Source organism: Poecilia reticulata, linkage group LG6 (genome assembly GCF_000633615.1).
Source record: "Poecilia reticulata strain Guanapo linkage group LG6, Guppy_female_1.0+MT, whole genome shotgun sequence".
In the NCBI taxonomy this organism is placed as follows: Eukaryota; Metazoa; Chordata; class Actinopteri; order Cyprinodontiformes; family Poeciliidae; genus Poecilia; species Poecilia reticulata.
The window spans coordinates 8697643-8721006 of NC_024336.1; the positions used below are offsets into that span (position 1 = coordinate 8697643).

The window sequence follows — 23364 nt, forward strand, 5'->3', positions numbered from 1 at the left end:
ATATTGAAAATTTGATCTCTGAAATAGGAATGTGAATTTTTTTTAACAAATGAAATTTGCATACATGTACAAATAATGACACTGAAATTTTTTTTAGGTCAAAAATATATTCTGAATTAATTTTTAAATTGAAAAAGTAAGAACAAATATACAACATTCAAATTTCAGATGCATTTTTTATTCAAATTCTGATGGCACATAATTACTTCCATAGGTCCTGGTCGTTTTATTCAGATCAGACGCCGGCTTCAATGACTTATCATTCTTATCACATGCTGAGGGCGACGAGGAAGGAGGCTGTTACTGCATTCAGTCACTCATCAGCTTTTCCAGAATATTTGCTCTGTGTAATCACTGCCTGCTAAATCAAGTTTTGTTCATCATATTTAACTTGCTCAAAATATTTTTCCCCCTGGTTTGAGAGGTTTTCTGAGTTTTTTCCTCTGATTATTCTGCTGAAGCCAATAAAATGAAATGAAATGAAGGTGGTAAACACTGTGGAGGTCCTGACTGACAGGAATATGTGCTGCAGTTTATCCAGAGACAGACAGAAACACTGAGCCATCGGCAGATGGCCAGATTGAATCCAGCACTTTCGGGCCCAGAATGAACGGCAGTCTTATCACAGGAAGTGCAGCTGGCTGGCGAGCGATGAGGCTATACAGCGGCCTGCCTGCCAATCTGATGCCTGTCTGGATTTCCAAAGCGAGCGGGGCTTGGAGGCAGCACACCGGAGGAAACACTACATTTTCATATGGAAATATTCAAGAAAGCCCGACTGATGTGGCATGGTTACTTTTGTAGCAACAGACTCTGATTGGATGGTTTAAACCCATTTATGTCTTCACGCAAAACAGTCAAGATGCTGAAGGTGAAAATCACAAATTATTCTTTTTCCATAATTTTTCAATAAACTTAAGAATTAATTACTCAGGGTGCTGTGGTGGCACCGTTCCATATGTGGGTTAAGCACAACCCACATATGGAGGCCATAGTCCTCAAAGTGGCCGTCACAGGTTTGATTCCTGGCCTGATGAGCTTATGACTTCCTTCTCTCTCATCACCTGACTTTCCTTTCTGAGCACTTTCAAATAAAGGCCACCAGAGCCAAAAAAATTTTAAATAAATTACTTGAACCATGTTTCAACTTCTAGGGTGGAATCCAGCACATTTACCCCTCCATCACTCCTGAGACCAAAGAGTTCCAGCATATAGACAGACCCCAACTATCATTCCTTCAAGACAAGATCTCTTTTTATTTCATTATATATACATTTACCAAAGGCTTAGCATAGATTTATACTCAGCACCTTTTACTCTGCTACCCCTAAATGCAGTATATTACAATATTTGAAAGGTTTTTTGTGTTTTATTTACCGTTGTCATAGCAACTTCACTAACAGGCACCAGAAGGAAAAAGAGCGACTGCGGTTCTAGTTAGCTAAGGTATAAAGCTATTGTACAGGACCTGTTGCGATCTGTTTTTATGTACAGATTCTTAATATACCTTCAGTTATCAGCGATGAAATAAAACGGTTCTGGAAGTTGATGGACAGTAATATTGTTATGTTGTTCAGATCGTTTTTATATGAGTCAAATCTGTTTAGCTATATTGTGTTTTTCTGTGAACATGTTGGTGCACAGATAAAAAAAATATGCAAATACATTGTATATTTTTTATGCAGTAGCAGATGGGGCTTATTCTGAGACTTAAGTGTGTGACATAAACTGTACCTTTGTTTTAAAGGATCTAAAACTGTTTATTACAGGAATAAGTATATTGTATTGAATGACAAAGAAAATAACATGGACACAATGATTATTTTGAAGAAAGATCAGATCTGGTGCTGTTTGGAAAAGTTTAATAAATGTTTAACCAGAACAGATTCCAGGACGATTAGTGAAGCACAGATTTGTTTCTGCCTCATCACTCCTACCTGTTCTAGACTTTTTGCAGGAAAATCAGTATCTGTTACACTGACACCAGTCCTTGTGTTTGTAACATATCTTCGGTATAATTCCAGTACCAAAAAATTAACTTTATACCAGGTGAGTTATATAATGAAGTATAAAGGCAAAAGTTTGCCTTTTGGTTCTGATTGGTTCTTTCTGGGCAGCAGCAGAGTCAGAGGATTTTTCACAGATTCTCTGTTTCATATTCTACTGTCAGACACTTTTAACAAATATTTATCCATCTAACACACTTATCCTTGCGCTTATACATTCACACCTTAGGACAATTTAGAGAGACCAATTAATCAATTAATTTTTTTGAAATTTTACTTGATCAGCTTTTATATAGGAACGTTTTAATGTTTCTTATGCTGTTTTGAACTTGTGTTTTCTCCATTGATTTTGGAGTCAAGAATTTTATTTGGGTCGAGGCCTGTGTCTGTTTTTATTTCCTAAATTTGTGTAAAGGTGCAAGGTTCACCTTGCATGGGACAGCCACCATGAATACACAGCCAGAGCTGCAGAGGTACGGGTTAGATCAAAGCTGATTCATGTGTTAAAATGGCCTAATCAAAGTCCAGACCTACGTCTAAATAATACATTTAAATAAGACTTATAAATCAATATTGGCAAATGATCTCCATTAAATATGATTGATCTGATAGGCAGAGCAAAAAGACATAGAGACTCACCCAAAAGGGAGTGAAAAATTCTGAAAAACATGAATGATCTTTCTTGTACTTCACAGTTATGGTCTGCTATATGTTTGTCTGTTGTGTAAAATAGTAGAATACACTGAGGCTTTGGGTTGCAAAGTGAAAATAATATTAAAAAGTTCACTGGCTGTGAATACTTCTATAGGGATCTGAAGAAAGCAATAAGTATCGCTTCTATAGCTGAAGGTTGTGCGACTGAAGTCAAATAGAACAAAGTTTGAAGAAGAAAAAAAAAGCTATTAAGTTTTTCCTCCTGGATTTTCTTTGAGATGAGAGCTGCCTTGCCTTGACTTTAGTGCAGAAGAGGAGACTTTGGAGTTTAATTAGTTTGTAAAGTGTTGCAGGGTGTGCCAGCCCTGAAGCTGGGTCCCCATGGCAGGCCAACAACAGCCTGCTCATTAGGAGGAGGCACTGGGCTGGATCTGCAGCTCTGCATGGGCTGCTAGCCGAGTCTCTGCGGCATAGAGGGACACACACGTGAAAACTGGAGCAACATGAGCAGAACACACACACCACACACACACACACACGAGGAGAAAGCCAACAACCCCAGGAAATCTGTGACAGAAAGGAGTAGATCCAGCAGATGCATACGTTTGTCACAGTCTGATGTCCCTCATTGTTATCTGTCCAAAGCTTGCTGCCCTGAAGGACCGCCATGAAACTGTTAATACTGTCTATCATGGTGCAGAGGTGGTGTACACCCTGGACTGGTCACCTGTCCATCCAGGGTTCATCACAGGCCAATGCAAAAACAAGTTTTAACCCACTCAGCCGGACCGTGGGAGGAAATCAGAGAGAAATATTGCATGAACATGAACAAAACACTCTGGACTAGATCTGGACAAGAAAGTAAATGGAAGAAAAAAATTACAGTTTCTATAGGAGAGGGATCGCCACCTACAGCCCTCCAGAGCTACTGTCCTGCTAGTTTTAGACAGCAGGACACACAGCGGGTCTATGCAAATTTTTCACCGCAGTCTGAAAGGTCCAGTTCTGACCTTTTCACCCCGCAAAAAATCAGATTTTGCAACTTCTGTATGCGGAACTAAATCAGATACATATTTGATTGTTTTCAAAGCGCCTGTTGTCTGAACGGTCACATCACGTTTCATCCGACTTTTATGTCACTCAGACAATGATTTTGCACCAGAAGAATTCAGACGTGGTAAATCGGGATGTAAACAATGGCTGAAAGTTATAATTATGAAATTATAATAGAGGTGTGTGTCAGTGGAGACCATCAGTGGGATGCTTTTGGCTTTGACTACACACAGCGATCCACTGAAGGCCATCACTACTAGTCATGCTTTCTTTTTATTGCTTCCATCATTTTATAATGAATTAAACAATCCTGTCAACTCTGATTGCTGAAACTTTAAACCTGAACCGTAGACTCATTTGTTATTACTTCTGTAAACTATGTGTGACATCTATGTTCTTTTTCTGCGCCTGCAGGTCACACATAAACCGTCCACACAGCAGTCTGATATTAGTCATATTTATGAAAGGCCACGCAAAAAAGAAAAACAAAACAAAAAATTGGATTTCAGCAAATACTGGGAAGTGAGCATTAAGACCTGCTGTCTGAACGTAGCCTTACTGCATTTCTGCTCCAATCCAACTACTGAACCACATCAGCATGCCATCAGGTTTGGCAACGATCTCTGCAAATCAAAGAGCCGTTTGATTTGCAGAGTTCAACTCACATTTTTAAATCATTTTCCTAATGACATCACAGGAATAAATAGCTGAATTAGTCTTGCTTTGAGAGACGATGTGTTGTGAATTGAACTGAACTGAATTTTTTTTAACCTTTGCTCATTGGAGTAATTTAACTGCTGTCATTCACAATCTTCCTCTTGTTCGTTTTTTCTCTCAGGATTTGTTTGGGAGCAAAGCCCTGACAGAGCACTGCAGCGTTCCGGCCGGCGCTGCAGCGTTCCGGCCGGCGCTGCAGCGTTCCGGCCGGCGCTGCAGCGTTCCAGCCGGCGCTGCCTGGACCTCTCAGGCACCATGTGGCCCAGTGGCCTGTCAGACACCAGCAGGGCAAGGCTTGTTCCATGATGCTGAATGTTATTTTGCAGCTGCAGACAGAGGCAGCATAAATACAAGGACTGTACAATAGAAATTTGACAGGCCTGGTGTGCCACAGCTGTTCTGAAGCAGCTGCTGTCCCCTCCGACAGCCGGGAGGACGGAGGGAGCCACGCAGGGAGGCAGGCGGGGAAGCAAGGAGCAAGATGGCGGAGAGAGAGTTGAAAAAGTGGAGGAAGAATGAAGCAGAGAAAAAAAGAGGAATACGCAGATGTCTTGTCCACACAAATACACAAACATGTCATGTCATGCTCTGCAGGGTTCCATCATCCTCGCTTCCTCTCCCGCCATCTTCCTCTGTTTGCACCAGCAGCAGCGCATTGAGCTGTCATCCACAGAGCCAGAGCTGCCAAATGACCGACTCCTGTTAGGTTGTTGCTTCACTAAATTACCTCCGGAGGAAACACACAACATGCTTCACCATCATAAACACTCATTCAGTCTGGTGACTACCTCAACCATGACCTCTGTAATAAGAAAAGCGCAGAGAAGGTTCTCCATATGAATCCTACTTTAGCGCTGATAGAAAAATGAAGTCAGATTGTGATCACTTCATTAAAGAAGTCATATTATGTAAAATCATTGTTTTGGAGCTTTGCATCAGGTTATAATGTATTCCCTCATCAAAAACATGCCTGGGCTGTTGCCTTGATTATTTCATGCATGTTTGAGAAATCCTATAATCTCCATGGCAACCACTGAGCTGTGCTGAACACCTGGGTGGACCTAGCCCTGCCCTCGAGACACAGCTCCACTCTGCTGCAGTTTCCAAGCTTCCAAGCTTCTGCCTCACAGAGCAGCTCTTTCACTTAACTCCTTCAGACTAGCCAGCAGCATTTAGCTAACATGTGGTGGAACTGTACATCTGCTGATCTCATTATAAGGGCTACTTCTCAGTGAAACGCTGGTACAAACTGTGTTAACAGAGGAGCCATGTTGTGATGAGTCCTGAAGGTGAAGTTTCAGAAAGAGCAGGAAGCCACTTTAAAGAGGTTAAAGTATCAAATTACATTTATTTTAACTTATTTGACATATAAAGCATGTTTATAGCAACTGGAATTAGCATAGTAACTTGACTGTTATAAAATGACAGAATGTGCTGGAAATACATAATACTGCCCCTTTAAGAGGACGAGGATCTGACTGAGTTATTTTGCCATAACTAAAATTAAATGAAGGCATTTATGCAGCGAAACATTTCAGATTGAATGCAAACTGAAGCCAGTGAGTCTCAGCTGCATCTGATTGGAGGCAGGATTATCAGGTTAAACCCAAACTCACAACTAATTAACCGTTCTCAGACAAAGAGCCTCATCTCACCATTTTTAAAGATGGGTTTGTAGTAGAGCTCGAGATGACTAATTTTTTTCCCCCACAAAGTAAAAAGTATTAAGGAGTAAGGGGAAATGTAGGATTGCTTGTAGGGAAACGGAGGTTGCTTCAGAGAGCTGTGCCGTGCGACTGACAGCTTCGTCAGTGTGTAGGACGTCTGCCAGGCTCCCACGGGACACTGCAGTGTGCAGGCGTGCAAAATATCCAAGATAGAAAAAAGATTCAATTACCTTTAAAAGGTTGGGGTTTAAACTTGTGTATTTTTGTTATTTGTTTGTTGAATTACTTATTAATTATTTTAACTACTACCACACTGGATCAACTAAAACAGTCCCTATATAACTGACTGTCTGGCCCCATCTTGTGGATGGTAGGCAGAACCCTGAAGGTTTGCTACATCAATATTTTTTCATAATTGTAATAACTATGAAAACCTTAAGAAACAGTCGTTTAACTCCTCATATTGTAACTTGGTAATAAAACCACAGCATCTTTGAAAGATTAGGATTTCCTGTTCTCGCAAATTGACCAAAAGTACTTTATTCTTTTATTGTCTTATTTTTGCTTTAAAGACAAATTTCTGAACAAGAACAAATATGGGAGGCAGCTGAGCCATAAGACCAACCAGAGCAAGTCTTCTCATCATCTTCTCCAGTCCATTCTTATAAATAAAGTCAATCTACTGGCCTATTTCAATCCCGTTCATTTACTTTGTTCTGTAAAAAGTAACTACATCCATCCTGTTTTGTTCCAACCTTGGGGAGAAGATGATTCCTCAGTTCAAAGGAAGTAAATTATTCCGTTTTTACAGTTATTTGCTCATCACCTTCAGCTAAATTAAAGGATTATACTATAATAATGTATTCAGTGGCTTGAAGGAAGGAATGTTGAAACTGATAAACATGACTGATAAACTGGCTCAACAGCTTGTGCTAATCTGAAAACCGTGAATGCCATTACGTTTACTCCTACTTTGTGTTTTGCTGTATTTTAAATGTGCTTTGTTGCTATTCTCATGTTACTTTCACCAGAGAGCAACTCCCAGGCACCAGAAAGAGCACTGGACCACAGCTACAGAGTCTACAGACTGAACTGGAGCACAAGATCCAGTTGTTTCAAACTTCAACACAGTCCACGCCTCCAGCCAGCCATCGTTTCTCAATATCCGAGGGTCCAGACCTTCTGGACGAAGCAAAGCGTAGAACAAGAGGCTGGACTGCTCCAGGTTAAAAAACATCCATTCACACCTCACAACGCTTCATCCCCACCTAAGATCCACAAAAGAAGTCCCCTCTTCCCTCTGACCCTCTGCCTGCACTACAGATAAATGGTACACGGTCTGTATACTTGTGTAGCACTTCATCTGCACCAGAGGACCCCAAAGCGCTTCATGCTACATTCAGTCATTCATCAGTAAACACACTGATAGTGGTAAGCTACTGGACAGTAGCCACAGCCATCCTGGTTCAGACTGACAGAGGGAAGGCTGCCATACACCGGCGTCACCGGGCCGACTGACCACCGGACCATCTGACCACCAGCCGGCGAGGAGGGAGTTCTAGTGTCTTACCCAAAAACTGGGGTTGTACCAGAAACATCTGACTTTCCAAGGCGGAATTCAGAAAGCGCTGCAATAGGCTTTTATTCAACCTGAAACCTGCAAATTTCAACTTCTGAGTGTGAAACGAACAATCACACCAGTTCATTTATGGCTGCAATGGTATTAAACCGCAGTAGGATGGTGTGTTTCAGTAGACAGGAAGCAGGAAGAGCAGTTTTCTTACCTCTCAGCTGACTTCAGTCCGGTAACCTTATGGCTGACAGCTGACCTGTGGGATCAGAGCAGATGTCAGAGTCATTCATTTCATTTCATTTTTTATTTATTTAAACAAATGAAGTTTAAAAAGTAACATGTACATATATTGACAGAGAAAAAAAATTTGTTGTGAGTGGTTCAAAGGGAATAGGATGAAGTAAAAGCTTTTATATCCCTATGCATAATACACCAAATATGACTATACACAACTTACTCTACTGAATTACACCTGTTGTATTGAAATGTGTATAGAATTCAACTGCATATTGTTGAAGTATACAGGATCTTACTATATGCCATCCATTCCATATAAGGAAAATAATCTGCCTCTCAAATATTGGACTGCCATTTATATATCCAAAGTTTTTGAGAAATATGACAGATTTATATGTCGTAATAATGTTTGACATGTATGCTTAATATGTGTGAGTGCTGTCTGTCTGCGCTGCCTCTGTCTCTCTCGGAGGCGCTGATGAGGTCCGCTCTGCGTTGATAACAAGCTCATTAATCATGCCTCTATGATGATCAGCATTGATTAGCTCAGGGACGAAGCAGCCGCTGCTCTGAATCAGAGATAGCAAAGACAGGGAGGATTCAGCAGCTGAATGCTGGAGGGGGCCGGATGAAATCAGCCTGTTTTTCTTGGGAGAGGAGACGATTATCAGTGGGAGCATCAGGAGGACTTACTTCCGTACAGGAAAAACTCACATGCTGTTGCTGTTTAAAGATGCAGAAATGATGGCAATCAGTTCACAACTAAAACCATATTTTAAATTCAGCAACTCATAGAAAGACTGATAGAAAACTGAGATTTTCCTTCATCAGTAACCCGGCCATTCTTCAGCCTGTTGGAGCGGATCGTCTCCCTCCCTGCCTCTAGTTCTGCTAAAAATAAAAAGGCAACATATTTTTTCCCACTCTGCTGAATAAATTGCATAAGGATTACACACAGCTGGACTATTGTCAGTTGTATCCTGGACTGAACTTGGTTTTGTTTCCATTGAAATGCATTACGTTGGACCTAAATTAAACCTTGTTGCAGACATCTTCATACAACTAAAACCCCATAAAGGTTCATGGAAAAGTCTGATAATAATTTACACTCTCTTCACTTTTTCTGTTGTGAGTTTTTAACAGATCATTTTCGGTTGTGTCTGTTTGTTCCCAGTGATGGATGGAAATCACACAGCGATCATGTGACCTGTCACACATTAGCAGGCCAGAGCAGCTCCTCATGGCACAATGAGATCAGTTTACTCATCCTTTATGGGATTAAACTGATTTGTGTTTTAATATTAGTGCACAATATCAGGAAAACACTAAGTTTGTAATGTTGAAAATATTACAGTAACGATGTGAAAGTCAGTAAATAAAAAAATTCCTAATCAGGCCAATGCAAACATATACAGCTAATAATGTTTTTATCTAATTGACATGGTTTCATTGAAAATATCGCATCAAGCTAAAGCTGAATATAAATTCATGCTCATGTGTCTTAGTTTTAAAAATGATACAGTATTCCTATGTCGCCTGAGCAAAAGCATTTAAAGTACCGTCCATCAGTAGAGTGGTATGAAACGAGGCCGGATACACAGCAGGTAGAGGTGTTATGTTCACATGGATGTGTGCTGGCTTCATGGTGAGGCACTACGCTTTGCATTACAACAGCTTCACCTCCTTCAGGAGAAACGAGGATAAAAAATGAGGGCAGGCCCAAATAAGAATGGAGGCTCCTGGGGTCCGCTCACAAATCCCTCAGCAGTGAAGGAAGCATGTCCTCACCGCTCTGCTGAAGCTACCTGACTGAGGCGGATCGAGCCACACTGATACAACTTCATGTTTCTGTCCCTATTAGAAAGACGGGATGACTTCCATTTATATACGTTGCTTAAATCAAACTCTAGCCTTATTTTTGTCTTTACATTCTCCAGTGTAAGAAGACACTCAGCAGCAATGCTTCATAACCTAGTTAATAATGTAGCAGAGGCATTAGCAGCCATTACAATCTAAAGAGCCATTTCTGCTCTTAAACATACTAAACAGATTTTATGTAGAGACATAAAAAAAATAAAGCTGATCATGTATTTTAAATCCCTGCCACTTAAAATGTCAACAATGGTTATAATTAAAACAATCTGAAAAAACAACAACAGAGAGAGTGTAAAAATGGTCTTGAATTATTGATTGAAAATAATCGACAATAGCTTGTTGATAGTAGCCTGCAGGCTAAGCAAAAGCATGACCTTTATATCCTTACTGACAGTCTGCTCTGCATCCATCTGTTAAAACTCATTAAACAGGTTTAACCAGCCTAGTTATGATGTTTATGTGTTAAACCTCTGCTCAGTTTGACATCGTTTCTGGAGCCTAAAGAGCCTCAGCTTGCTCCAGCCTCTCATCTGATGTCCAGCAGGTCCAGGTCCTCACTGAGTTTTTGGTCTAAATTTCAAAGAATAAACATAGCAATTTATGTGCCATTGCAACACAACCTAATAGAGCAGTATGCAAACTCTCTGTCTGCGCCAATGAAGATTCTCTTCCTTTGGCCTACTGAACACAAAAATGAAGTTTGATTCATTGACCACTAAGGTAATTGATACAGCAGTCCTCAGTATTTCAGTTAATAATTATAATGGCACTAATCGACTGTAAGCAGCACTGTTGAACAATCAAACCAACATGGTCATGTGATCAGCTCCATTAACCTCGGAAGGCGGAGCTGGATGTGACATCACACCTGAGTCTCACAACCCTCCTTCCTGTCTGACCACTGTCAAATAAAGGCCACTAAAGCCCCAAAAAACCTTTTAAAAATAAAATGTAAAAAACTTAAATATTGTTTCAAAAATATGATCTCAAAATACAAATAGCACAACACAAATAAAATAAGAATTTAAATGTAGTTCAAGACTCTGAAAAATATGACAACAAAAAAAAAATAATCCCAAAATACAGTGGACCCTGATATTCACAGGGTTATGGATCGTTGATTGGCTGCTTCCCAACAACAGTGTAAATTGGCAGAGGTCTTTCAACTTTCTTAGCCACATTTTCTTTTTAGATGTGCTCAATGAAAACAAAAAATCTTCAAATAGGCAAGTTTTCCACAAATAATTTGGAGTTACATTCCACAGATAAATGTGGGTGAGGGTCCACTGTATACAGATATTAAAATATTCAACCAGTTTTAACTCGTAAAATAAATAAAATAGCATTTTAAATCATAAAAAGTTACTGAAATATCATACAAAATTAAAAAAAAAATTTGGCAAAATATGCATTCAGTAAATTACTTTTTCTTAACTGAGTTTGCACAGATCAGTTGTGGTAAGTGGTGGTGAAACCACTGACATGCCAACTTGAATCACAAACTAATCATAAAAAAGTGGTTCATAAATAAAACAATATGTAATGAAGTGGAACGATAGAGAGAAAACGTACTGAACGCATCAAGAAAAGGACGCACAGTCAGGCACAGAGCCCAGAAACCAGCTGGAACGGGTCATCTGATGACCAAAGTACACCGCACCAACTGACCTCCATGAAAAAGGCTTGCTGTTGCAAAAAAACAATAATGGTAATGGTTAAGCGAGCGTCTCTAAACTTCTAAATGTTCTAGTCAGCGCTGCTGGAGCTTTAATCCAGGAAAGTAAAGAAGTGAATTTGTGATTTTTTTTTTTCTTTGCCCCGTTTTTAGAGAGCAGGTTCTGCTGATGTTCTCAGTGGAAGCTGCACCTGGTTCACTGCTGCTCTCCTCTCAACTCCAGCAAACAAACCAGCAGAAAAGACAGAAAACAATGGAGAGGAAGACGGCCTGCCAAGACCAAATGCACGCACACACACATGCATACACACACACACTTTTTTATCACAACCCCGCAAGCACATAAACACACACATCCTCTGATAAAAGCCACTAGCAAAGTCTGTCACTCAGCTAATGTTGCGTTTTATCAGGTTTTAACACACCTGCCATCCTCAGCTGGAATTAAAGCCTCACCTCTCCCTCTCCTCCAGACTCACACTTCCTCCTATCTCTAAGTAGCTCTGCGCAGTGTGCTGGATTAGGCTCTGTGGTAATAACTTGCATAGTGAAAAGTGCAAGACTGGGGCTTCCTTATGTGCACATTAACATGCTCTCTATAGCTCAGGAATGAAGCGTTGTCTGTCCTTATTAGATTTATTTGCATAACCACCAATCCTGCGAGCCCTACATCTGTGCAGTATTTTGTCAGCTCAGTGCCAGGAACTGTTTTAAACACTGTTCCTCTCAGAGTGCCGTGGTCCTGCTTTCTGTGGCAGATTGGGAAATCTTTTTGCCCAGCATTGCCCTAAATTCCTTGTTATGCGACTTAAAGCGTGAAATCTGTCAACCACAGATTCCCACAGAAACTTTGTAACTGGAATTAAAAAAAAAAAATCCAACTGAAATACAGTACTGTGAGGAATTATAAGCACTGTTATGGATTTTTTCTGTCCTTGCTTTTTGTGTTCACAACTAAACGTTTCAGTTCAGCTACTCTTAGCTTGAACATAAAACAGCAACACATGGTGGTAACAGTGTGATGGCTTGGGGCCGCCTCACTCATTCTCTAGCAGAAAAATCTGAAGGAGAATTTTTTTCACTATTGGTTTGTGACCCTAAGCTCAACCTCACTTAGGTTCTGAAACAGTGATCAATGATCAATGATCTAAATCTGTGAAACAGAGTGAGTCAAAACTCCATCGTGAGGGAAACGACTCTTCAGCAGTTATTATCACAATAGCAATAAAGAAGAGAGAAAGGGTGAAGCTGTGGTCAGCTTTCTGACTCTGTTCTGTGTTGACAGTGTGAAACACCAGAACTATTAACTGGTAATGTGAATTTTGCTTTTCCTTTGGATTAAAAAAAGTTCAGCTGTGGCTGTTGAAAGCAGCTCCTGGAATCGCTTGTATTTTTAACAGTTCTAGTCCAGCAGTAGCTGCGTTTCCATTAACCATACAATTGCATAATTTGGAAATACAGAAATAAATGTGCTTTTTGGGAACAATGCAATTTAAAAAAACAACTTTTTCAATAAAACATTTTCATCTGTATAGGAACAGATGGATTTTGCAAAACTGCAGTGGAATCACTATTTTCCGTATCATGCCAGTTTGAATACAGCAGCAACTCGCTTATTTGTGGGCTCATTAAATGCCAAGTTTGTCTTTCGAACATGTTGAATCCATAACTCTTCTGTAAAATCGGGAACTATTCCCCCAAAACGCCGCCTACATGGGCGCACCCAAGTAGGCGGGGCTTGTCGCTCCAACACATGAATAAGACGCCAATGTTTCCTTTGACATTAGCAGAACATTTGCAATGGAAATGCAACCAGTGTGGCGAGTGTGTCTGAGTGCCAAGTGAGGCTTAACAAATTTATTTTCACAAGTGGAGAATTATGGAATTCGATAGGATACTAGGATACCTGAAATATATCTAAAACTTTAGTCTACATGGCTTTGGGTTTATAGAAAATGCAATGGGGAGAAAAAAGAAAGGGAGAAAGGTGGAAAAAAAATAATAGTAGTCAAAAGAAAGAAGCATAGAGAGAATACAAGCCTGCTTAAAAGTCTGCCTCTAAACCTGCAGAAAGAGAGAATTTAAAAAAAGTCAAATCACAGAAACAAATAACATATTATGCATAAATATATCAGTAAATACAAAGTCACTGAAAAGTATGTGATACAAGTTAATACAAGATCTTTTTAGTGGCAACTCCAATTCAACGTAGAATGTAAAACAGGAAACAGCTCCTGGATTCTAACAAAGAAGAAACTGGATAAACAAAGAGATTCATGTTTCCTGGAATTGGAAACACGCTCCGTTCTGTTAGGAGCACAAATATTTAAAGTTGATCATTTTGTTATTTCAGCATAAGATCCAGCTGTCCAGGCTCCCTCATACTCACACTGTACCCTGTATTTAAGCTCTGACTGATCTCATCAGAAACACTCAGTCCTATCTGTAGTCTGCTCCTGCACTCAACCAAGCTCTGCATATTTTCAAAAATTCAAGAATTCATATGCAGCAAACCTTTCTTTTCCCACCCACGGCGTTCCCTTCAGGTCGGCTTTCAGAGCACAACACCGGAACAAAATAAAAATCTCTGCTGATACGTGTGTGTGCGCGCTCAGCCTAATGAATCATGTCGCGTCTGGGAAAATATTCCAGTGACAGTCAAGTCCCACTGCCTCAGGATGAGCAATCTCAAAGTGAGCCGATGTGCTTTCTAGAGTCAACATGTTCCCTTTTGTCTGAGCAGGAACAAAGGTCTCCCACAGCTGCTGCTGAACGCTGTTTCATCTTATCTGCTCCTAACATGTAGGACCAAAGACTTTCCCTCCTCTGGGCACACACGCAGGGAAAGATGCAATTTAACCAAAAGGCTTTGTTTTACTCCAGCAATGCTCTGTAGCACAGGCATGAAGTGTAGCTGCAGCCAATCACAAGTGGTCCTGATGAGAGGCAGCATGAATGTGTGTGTGTGCGTGCGTGTGTGTGTGTGCGTGCGTGTGGGTGTGTGTTTGCCCTAGTAAAGTGTGGATGCCTTTGTGTGCAGCTATGTGTCAAACAAAGGGCCGCTACGTCTGCCTGTCCACACAGCCGGGGTGGGGGTGGGGGCAACCAGCCGTGTGAAAATATTCCACACCGACTGTCTCTCCTCCTCCTGACACTCTGTTCCTTTCTGTTAGTTTCGGCTCTTTTTCAGGCATGCTCACCTCTTCTCCATGAGTCTGTCCCTGACAGTCCCCCTCCCTTCGAGCACCTTTCCATTTCAGTCCATCTGACAGCCCCCAGCTCTCATCCAGGACCAGATGTTAGCTGGCAACGCATTCTAATAGAAAGTTTACCTCCCAGTATTGCTCTTGTGCAAATGTGTGTGTGTGTGTGTGTGTGTGTGTGTGTGTGTGTGTGTGTGTGTGTGTGTGTGTGTGTGTGTGTGTGTGTGTGTGTGTGTGTGTGTGTGTGTGTGTGTGTGTGTGTGTGTGTGTGTGTGTGTGTGTGTGAGTGAGAGAGAAAGAGAGAAAGAAAGTAAGAGACAAGCGTGGGAAGACAATGAAAAATGGAAGGTGTATCCTCAGGGAGCAGTTTGACAAATTGGGACCGAGGATACATCATCTCAGAGGGGCTTGTTGCAGCCCACAGCCACAGCCCATACACACACTCATCACAGCGACACATGACAAACAGAAGGTGTGGATGATGGAGTTACGACCAACCCTTCATCGTTTAAATGCACTCAATCCCGCTCAGCTGTCCTGACAGCGAAAGTGCTCAAAGTGGATGAAAGATTAGCGGACAAAGAAGAACGAGCGCAGACCCCAACGTTCACACATCCGGCTGATCAAAACTGAAATCTGTTCCATAAAACATCTGAGTAAAGGAATCTGGAGACAAAGATGAGGAAAAGGGGCTTACCTTTCACTTCCTCTGCTGCATGTGACAGTCTGCCGCTCTTTAAACACACACTTACACGGATACACACACACACCCGCACACGCAAACACACACACACGTGATGTCTTACACACACACCGAGCACGAGGAGGGAGAGACGAGAACTCATCATTGTTCTCGTAACTCCTCCCACATGGAAACGTAGCTCTGTCTGGATGGGAATATGTAGGAGTAGTACTCCTCACACACACGCACACACACACACACACACACACACACACACACACACACACACGCACACACACGCACACACACACACACACACACACACACACACACACACACACACACACCTACCCTCCCTTTTCTCCAGGAATTCCATCACATCCACACTCTTCTCCCGCTCCTATAGACACTGAGCGCACAGTCACACTGACAGAGGGGGATCATGTGAAGCGCGTGATGCACAATGCGTGTGTGCGTGTGTGTGTGTGTATTTGTGTGTGTGAGAGAGCGGTGGTGCTGCTCTGCTTTTCATCAGTCAATTAGTGCGAAGCATGCATGGAGATGGGACGCATCGCTTGATGTCAAACCAGAGCTGCTGAAAACACAGAAATATCGAATCATTTCACTTATCTTTCACAAATTTTGCAAGGCCTGCCATCGCAACTTTTCTGCAAATCTGACCAATCACTGCAACTCAGCTGAACATTGACCAATCGCCTTATTCGCCTAATTTAACTTCCTGTTTCACAAAGTCTTTTGAAAGTCACACCTGCAAGATGAAACACTGGGTAAGTGGTGACATTTTTGGCAAAAAACATTTTGAGATGTTCCGTAGGTTTTGTTTATACTATGTGAACAGTTCACATTAACATGAATGACTAATATGAAATTCTTCTTTTGCACTTTGACAACTCCTCAGGACATGATTTGATTTGTATTAACGTGTTATTTGCGGGTTCCTTCTTCAAATAGCATTTGAATACAGATCAAATCATTAACTATGTCAAAATTCCGTCTTTTTTCTGGAAGGCAATGTGCAGCAAATTTAAATTGTTTTATAATACCCTGTCATGGCAAAAATAAATCTTAAAAAACTTAACAGAGTTTTCAGCAGTCAGTGTGAAGACACTAATATTTACAATCATAATCATTTATTAAGTTTTTTTTTCTTCACTCTGGAATTTATTTTAAATTTAATTTAAAAAATGACTTCAAATGCTATATTTTTTCTACATTATAATTAAATATATTTTCCTCTCTGTAGCTTCTCCTTTGCATTTTTTATATCTTATTTATCTCCATGTTTTCCAAGTTTCACCTTCAGACTTATTATTAAGTCTGAATAATATTTCATAATGTAAAGGAAAAATATTCTTAACCATAAAGACGAGAAATAGTCAAAGTTCCTCATAATTACTGTACAGTAAATGTAACTGTACAGTAATTCTGCGGTGTCTGTAGAAGCTGTGCTCTTAATCTTGACGTAATCTTAAACTACCTAACAATGAGCTGCTGCTGTTTCTTCTTACAGATCACGAGGTTAGTTTTGGAAAGAAAAAGTATCTCTAGCTGCGCTCCAGTCAGAAGGATTGTTGGTATTCACACACATTGTTTTTTACTCCCTTTATTTGAAGTAACTATCTCTGGATTCCTCCTGCAGCTGAGTTCACCTTTTACAGTTAAACATCATCATCTTGTTTGCTTGAAAAGTCAATATAGCCGTGATGTGCTTCACGTGCTCTTCTTGACATTTGAACAAGTCTTAATTAAATGATTCATAATTAAACACAAACACAAAGAAAGTCACTCTTATAAGTAAAACCCTGGAGTAAAATCTCTAAGTCTCCATGTTAACCTCATACACTATATTGCCAAAAGCTTTTGCTCACCCATCCAAATGATCAGAATCGGATGTTCCAGTCACTTCCATGGCCACAGCTGAATAAAATTAAGCACCTTATCATGCAGACTGTTTTTATAAACATGTATGAAAGAATGGTTCACTCTCAGGAGCTCAGAGGATTCCAATGTGGAACTATGGTTGAATGCCACCTGTGCAACAAATCAAGTGGTGAAATTTCCTCGCTCCTAAATATTCCACAGTCAACTGTCAATTCCACTGCATTGTAAGAAAATGGAAGTATTTGGGAACTCAGCCATGAAGTGGTAGGCCGTGTAAACTGATGGAGCGGGGTCAGCGGATGCTGAAGCACATAGTGTGAAGAGGTCGTCAGGTTCTGCAGAGCCAGTCACTACAGACCTTCAAACTTCATCTGGTCTTCAGATTAGCTCTAGAACTGTGCACAGAGAGCTTAATGGAATGGGTTTCCATGGTGACCAGTTGCATCCAAGCCAAACGTCACCAAGTGCGACGTAAAGCATCAGATGTAGTGGTGTAAAGCATGCTGCCACTGGACTCTAGAGCAGTGGAGGCATGTTCTCTGAGGTTGTGCTTCTCCACCTGGCAATCTGATGGACGATTTGGCGGTTTGGCGGTTGCCAGGACAACGGTACTTGTCTGACTGCATTGTGCCAAGTGTAAAGTTTGGTGGAGGGGGGATTGTGGTGTGGGGTGGTTTTCAGGAGCTTGGCTTGGTCCCTTAGTTCCAGTGAAAGGAACGCTGAATGCTTCAACATACCAAGACATTTTAGACAATCCCATGCTCCCAACTGTGTGGGATCAGTTTGGACCTCGTCCCTTCCTCTTCCAAAATGACACCAGAGCACAAAGCAAGGTCCATAAAGACATGGATGACAGAGTCTGGTGTGGATGAACTTGACTGGCCTGCACACAGTCCTGAACTAAACCAGATAGAAAACCTTTGGGATGAATTAGAGCGGAGACTGAGAGCCAGGCCTTCTCATCCTGCATCCTCAATCCATTTGTGACCTCACAAATGTGCTCCTGGAAGAATGGTCAAAAATTCCAATAAACACTCCTAAACCTTGTGGACAGACTTCACAGAAGAGTTGAAGCTGTTCTAGCTGCAGAGGATGGACCAACGTCAATTTGAATCCTACGGATTTGGAATGGAATGTTACTTAAGCTCATATGTGAGTCAAAGCTCATATGTGAACCAATACTTTTGGCAATATAGCTTATCTCCTGGTTGATTTAAGGAAAGAGTCATATAGTTTATGGGATTAAAATCTATCTAAATGTCTTTATTGTTGCTTAGAACAATAACAGATTGCAGTGTCCTTGCTGTGATCAGCAGAGGTTTAGAAACACGTGTTTAATAGAGTGAACATGTTCCCATGTGGGACTCAGATTTCTGCTGAATAGGAGTAGCTATCAGCTCTGTGGTGTTACCGTCCCTGCATATATTAAATGCTGTAGCAATGTTCCACCTGAAAATGTTTTTATTACCACGATGTTATTTCAAATTGCTTATTAACTTTTGGAGATAAATGTCCTATTTGTCTTTACAGGCCAGACTCACAGTTTGCAGATATTGTCTTAACCAAAAATGTTATTTGATTTTCTCTGATCATTTTTCTCTCTGCATTCTGGAATAAAACAAAATACTTTAAAAAAAACTGTCACATTACAATAAAAGTCAAAGGTTGTTTTGTTAACCTCCATATTTTCTTTTTACACAAGTTTAAAAAGTTGAATGTACAAACATGTCCTAATCCATGTCATTTTATTTTTTCCTTTGAAAAAAGTCATGTATTTTTTTCAAAGCCAGATCTGTTTACAGATGTAAAATAAATAAAAACATTTAATACATATTTTTTATCACCTGAAGATTGGGCTTTCACTAGGATAAAGACATAAATTAAATTATTATTTTTTTAATCATGCCTTACTAGTAACATTGATTAGGAGTAAAATAAGTAAATATATTAAAGTATTTTTTCTTACCTTTGTGACAAAGCTGTCTTTAAAACCCTTTAAGGTGCAGGGGAATGCCCGCGTGATATTCTTCCATTGTATTTTCCAAGGGTTAAGGGTTAAACTTAATAAATATATGTGAAATAATTAAAGAAATGCACTTATATATTTACTTAGTTTTTAGTACTTTTAGATATGACTGTCAGCCTGTTGAAATTGGTTAATTTCAACAATTAAGATGGTTGAAATAAACAATTTTAATTCATTTTTAAATGATAAAAAATAAATAATAAATGAGAGTTTATGTTTGTATCTTATTTCAGTATTTAGAGATATGACAGTGGTCAGGTGCAAAATAAAAAAATAATTAAAAGGATATTTCCTTTTTAGAAATGGGATTGTCATCAGTGGTAAAATCAATAAATAAATTTATATTTAAAAAAATATATTTTGAATATATATACAAATACATTATTTTGTGCATCACAAAATGTCCTTTAAATTTAAGGACATTTTGTGAAAATATAAGGAAAGGCTAAAGCAAGAGAAGATAAGGCTTCACTAGTAGGATGTCTGAGCAGATTTTGAGGTAAGAAATGTGACCGGACAAGATCTTAAATATATATATATTGTGATAGTCAAGTAGAATTTATGTATAATTCTAAAAAAAAAAAAAAAAGAAAACTGTACAAAACCTTTTCTCCTGAAATGAAAATGTTCATCTTAAAGCTGCAGTATGATATATATATATATATATATATATATCCATATATATATATGAATATATATATTTATATATATACTTTTTTATTATTATTATTTATTTTTTACATATCTGTCGAATTTTTCAATGTCATAACAGTTTATGAGACAGATAATGGCCGTTTCTCAATACTCAAGAACACAAGTACGTTCTTGAGTTCTTGCCAAGTAGAACTCAAGACAGAACAGTTCTTGCGGGTACTGTTCTGTACCCGCAAGAACTGTTGACAGTCCGTTCATACCGAGTTCACAAGGACGCAGGATGCTAGTTCGCCAATTGGAACAGGGCGTTCTTGATGAAGTCACTCAATTCCCGTAAATTTCAATAAATTGTTCAGTTTAACGCAGGATAATTCATGTGTTGAACGGAACAATTCAGCAATTGGGACAAATATTAACAGATATTAAATATACATAATTAAGGATTAAGTTTAAATTAAGGGATTCAGTTTTTTATTATTGATTGAAAAAAGCTTAATAGAAAACAATTTATCACCTCAACTTACTTTTTTTTCAGATTTCTGTTACCAGTGAAGCATGAGTCTTGTTTGCCACCTTCATCAGATTATTTGCTTATAAAATATTTATCTCAAATGACAAATCATAATAGAGAATGGCCAGCCTGACATGCAGTCAACCGATTTCTTCCTTATTCCCCAGGTTTGCTGGGGATTCATAAACAGGGAAAGTTAAAACTATTATTTCATATTTAATGTTTTATCAACCTGCATCTCAGAGTTCCTGTCACACAACTGGATGGTTATTTTATAATAACTACTAAACACTTATTAAGAAACGTATGTTTCCTTTGTTATCATAATCAAGTATACTCTAGTAAGATACCAGCATAGAAAGAGAAACATCATTTTTGTAGGAATGTCTTTATTAGAATAACAAAAAAAAAAAAAAAAAAAAAAAAAAAAAAAAAAAAAAACAAGCAGATAATCAGTCAATAACTCCAGGAAATTCATACTGAGACAGTCAAAAGCAAATATTACCACAATTTAATAGTTTTTTTTCTAAGAAGATGAGACAGTGAAGAGAAGAACATTGGCAGGACACGGAATGAAGAGAATCTCCAGGAGTTTTTGGGAAGCTGGAAGTAAACCTGGAACTGCAGTCTGCTCATCTGAAGAGCTGCCTGCATAAAACAATGAAAAATAAAGAGTTCACTCTCATACATGAAATGCCAATCCTAGGGAAATGTATTTTTTTAATTTACAAATTAAAGTATGATTCTGTGATCAAGAAGATACGTTGTATTAAAATATTTTTCTTATTACGAATTTAAATACCCAAAAACAGTTAATTACCAAATTAAAGTAATTGGTTTTTAAAGTCTGTGTCAACACATTTTATAAAATACCAATATTAACTAAATAAAWATAAAAAATATGCTAAGAGAAAATATATTTCCTATTGTGCTACTTGCAGCTAATTACCATATAGCTACACTTTATATCTCACTTTCAGTCGCTACGAACAGATAACAAGCAGCGGAAAACGAGTGACTTGCTAAAAATCAGGCTGCGGTTAGCGGGGAAAACACGTTCCAACCACCCRTTAAACTGGCAGCTCCTCCGGTCTGTTAGCAGAGCTATRCTACTCCGAAAAACTCCGGAGCAAATATTAAAGTATGAATATTCTGGATCAACTGAGTGGATAGATGAAGCTATAAGGTCTACTTTCTAGCCTAAAAACAAATTTAAATGAGTTTTTGTGGCAATTAATGGTGGTAAAAATGCAATACATTTCTGTACTGACCTTCTCTATTTACCGCTGCTGGTGGCGCATTGCATTGTGGGATATCTTGCTGCCTCAAGTCCGCAGAAGGATGCATTGATGCATCCTCGATAAAATGGGCGGAGCAAGAACACATCCGGGTACTTTGAGCGTTCTTGCCTGGATGTGTACTTTGAAGTGGAATAGTACTTGGGCCGCTGTCGATGACGACGATGATGAATTACTTAGACATACAAACTGTAGCCCACAAAACGCACATTTCATTAAAAAACTAAACAAAAACATCTTATTGCTCTCTTACCTTTACTTATCAATGAATTCCATGCACCGCTAATTCTGCACAAAAATATCCGTTCATCCAAAGCCAAGTCTATCCTCGGCATGTCTTTTCTACTCCGTTTAAGAATCGTCAAACTGTCTCGAAACGAAGCTTTCAGCTCCGGTGTTGGTCTTCCTTTAGTTATTATCTCCTGCTTCAAATGAAAATCCACTTTAGAAAACTGTTTAAGTGTAGAAATCTAGTCTTTCATGTTGACGTCGGAAGAGAGAAGAAAACAAATATATCTCTGTACTTTACTTATTTACTCTGTATGGCTAGCTCCATGGCTAGCTCGCTGTGTCTTACTCTGTAGTTGTGCAGTCACAATATCTGGGATCATGAGCGCCCCCTGCCATGAGGCAAGAGACCATTTTATTGCCGGCGTACAGACAGGACGAACTTTCTCCCATATAATGGCAACCAGTGCAGTTAGCAAGAGGTTGCGCAATCCCAGGTGAGGCTCAGCTCGCTGCTGCCTCACCGGCTTCAGCATTTAAATGGGAAAATGAGAAAATCCAGCAATTTTGAAGAAAAAAAATCATCAGAATTGGTTAAGCTACGTAAAAAATTGGTACTTTATAGTACAAACCACAGGGTGAAAATAGCAATATAAATGATTTTATTATTATATATTATTTTTCCATGCCTCCCCTGACCGCACGTCACTGGTGCACACATGACCATGATTGGCAGTGCTAAGCCCTGCCTCCTGGATCTGATTGGTTGTTTCTAGTTAGCACTGGGAGAAGGCGGAGGAGCTTGATTTGTTCACAGATTATCTTTCTCATATCATACTGTTACGACACAGTAAAAGTTTAAACAAATATGTGAAATGCATATATTTTCTTTTACAAAAGTTACATTCCAGAAAAACAATATAATAGAAAATGAAAATTACATACTACACTTTGATATAAAGAAAATTATTAGCAGATAGGTTTTAATCAAAGACAAAAACATGCAAAGCAATATATTTATGCAGCTACTATCAGAAATTGTGGTAGACGGTAAGTGTAAAGTCAAAGCCTCTGTACATCTGAATGACTCGCCTCAATGATCACACTAAATGAGTCTAGGGATCCTTAAAAAGCAACAAAGCTGGAGAATAGCAAAATGACTAAAATTAAATACATTGTCTCTGTTACAATTCCCTGCGACAGACTGGCGACCTGTCCAGGGTGACCCCGCCTCTCGCCTGGAACGTTAGCTGGAGATGGGCACCAGCAACCCTCCAGACCCCACTAAGGGACAAGGGTGTAAAGAAAATGGATGGATGGATGGATGGATGGATGGATGGATGGATGGATGGATGGATGGATGGATGGATGGATGGATGGATGGATGGATGGATGGATGGATG

The 23364-nt window shown here is 39.5% G+C and overlaps 1 long non-coding RNA gene across 1 annotated transcript in view; it reads right to left on the bottom strand.

Annotated features, from left to right (window-relative positions):
* Window positions 1-23364, bottom strand: part of LOC103465878 (uncharacterized) — a 36355-nt gene that overhangs the window by 9855 nt on the left and 3136 nt on the right. Inside the window, exon 2 of the long non-coding RNA XR_533865.2 lies at window positions 7882-7926. This is a non-coding gene — a long non-coding RNA (uncharacterized LOC103465878). The remainder of the gene's footprint in view (window positions 1-7881; window positions 7927-23364) is intronic.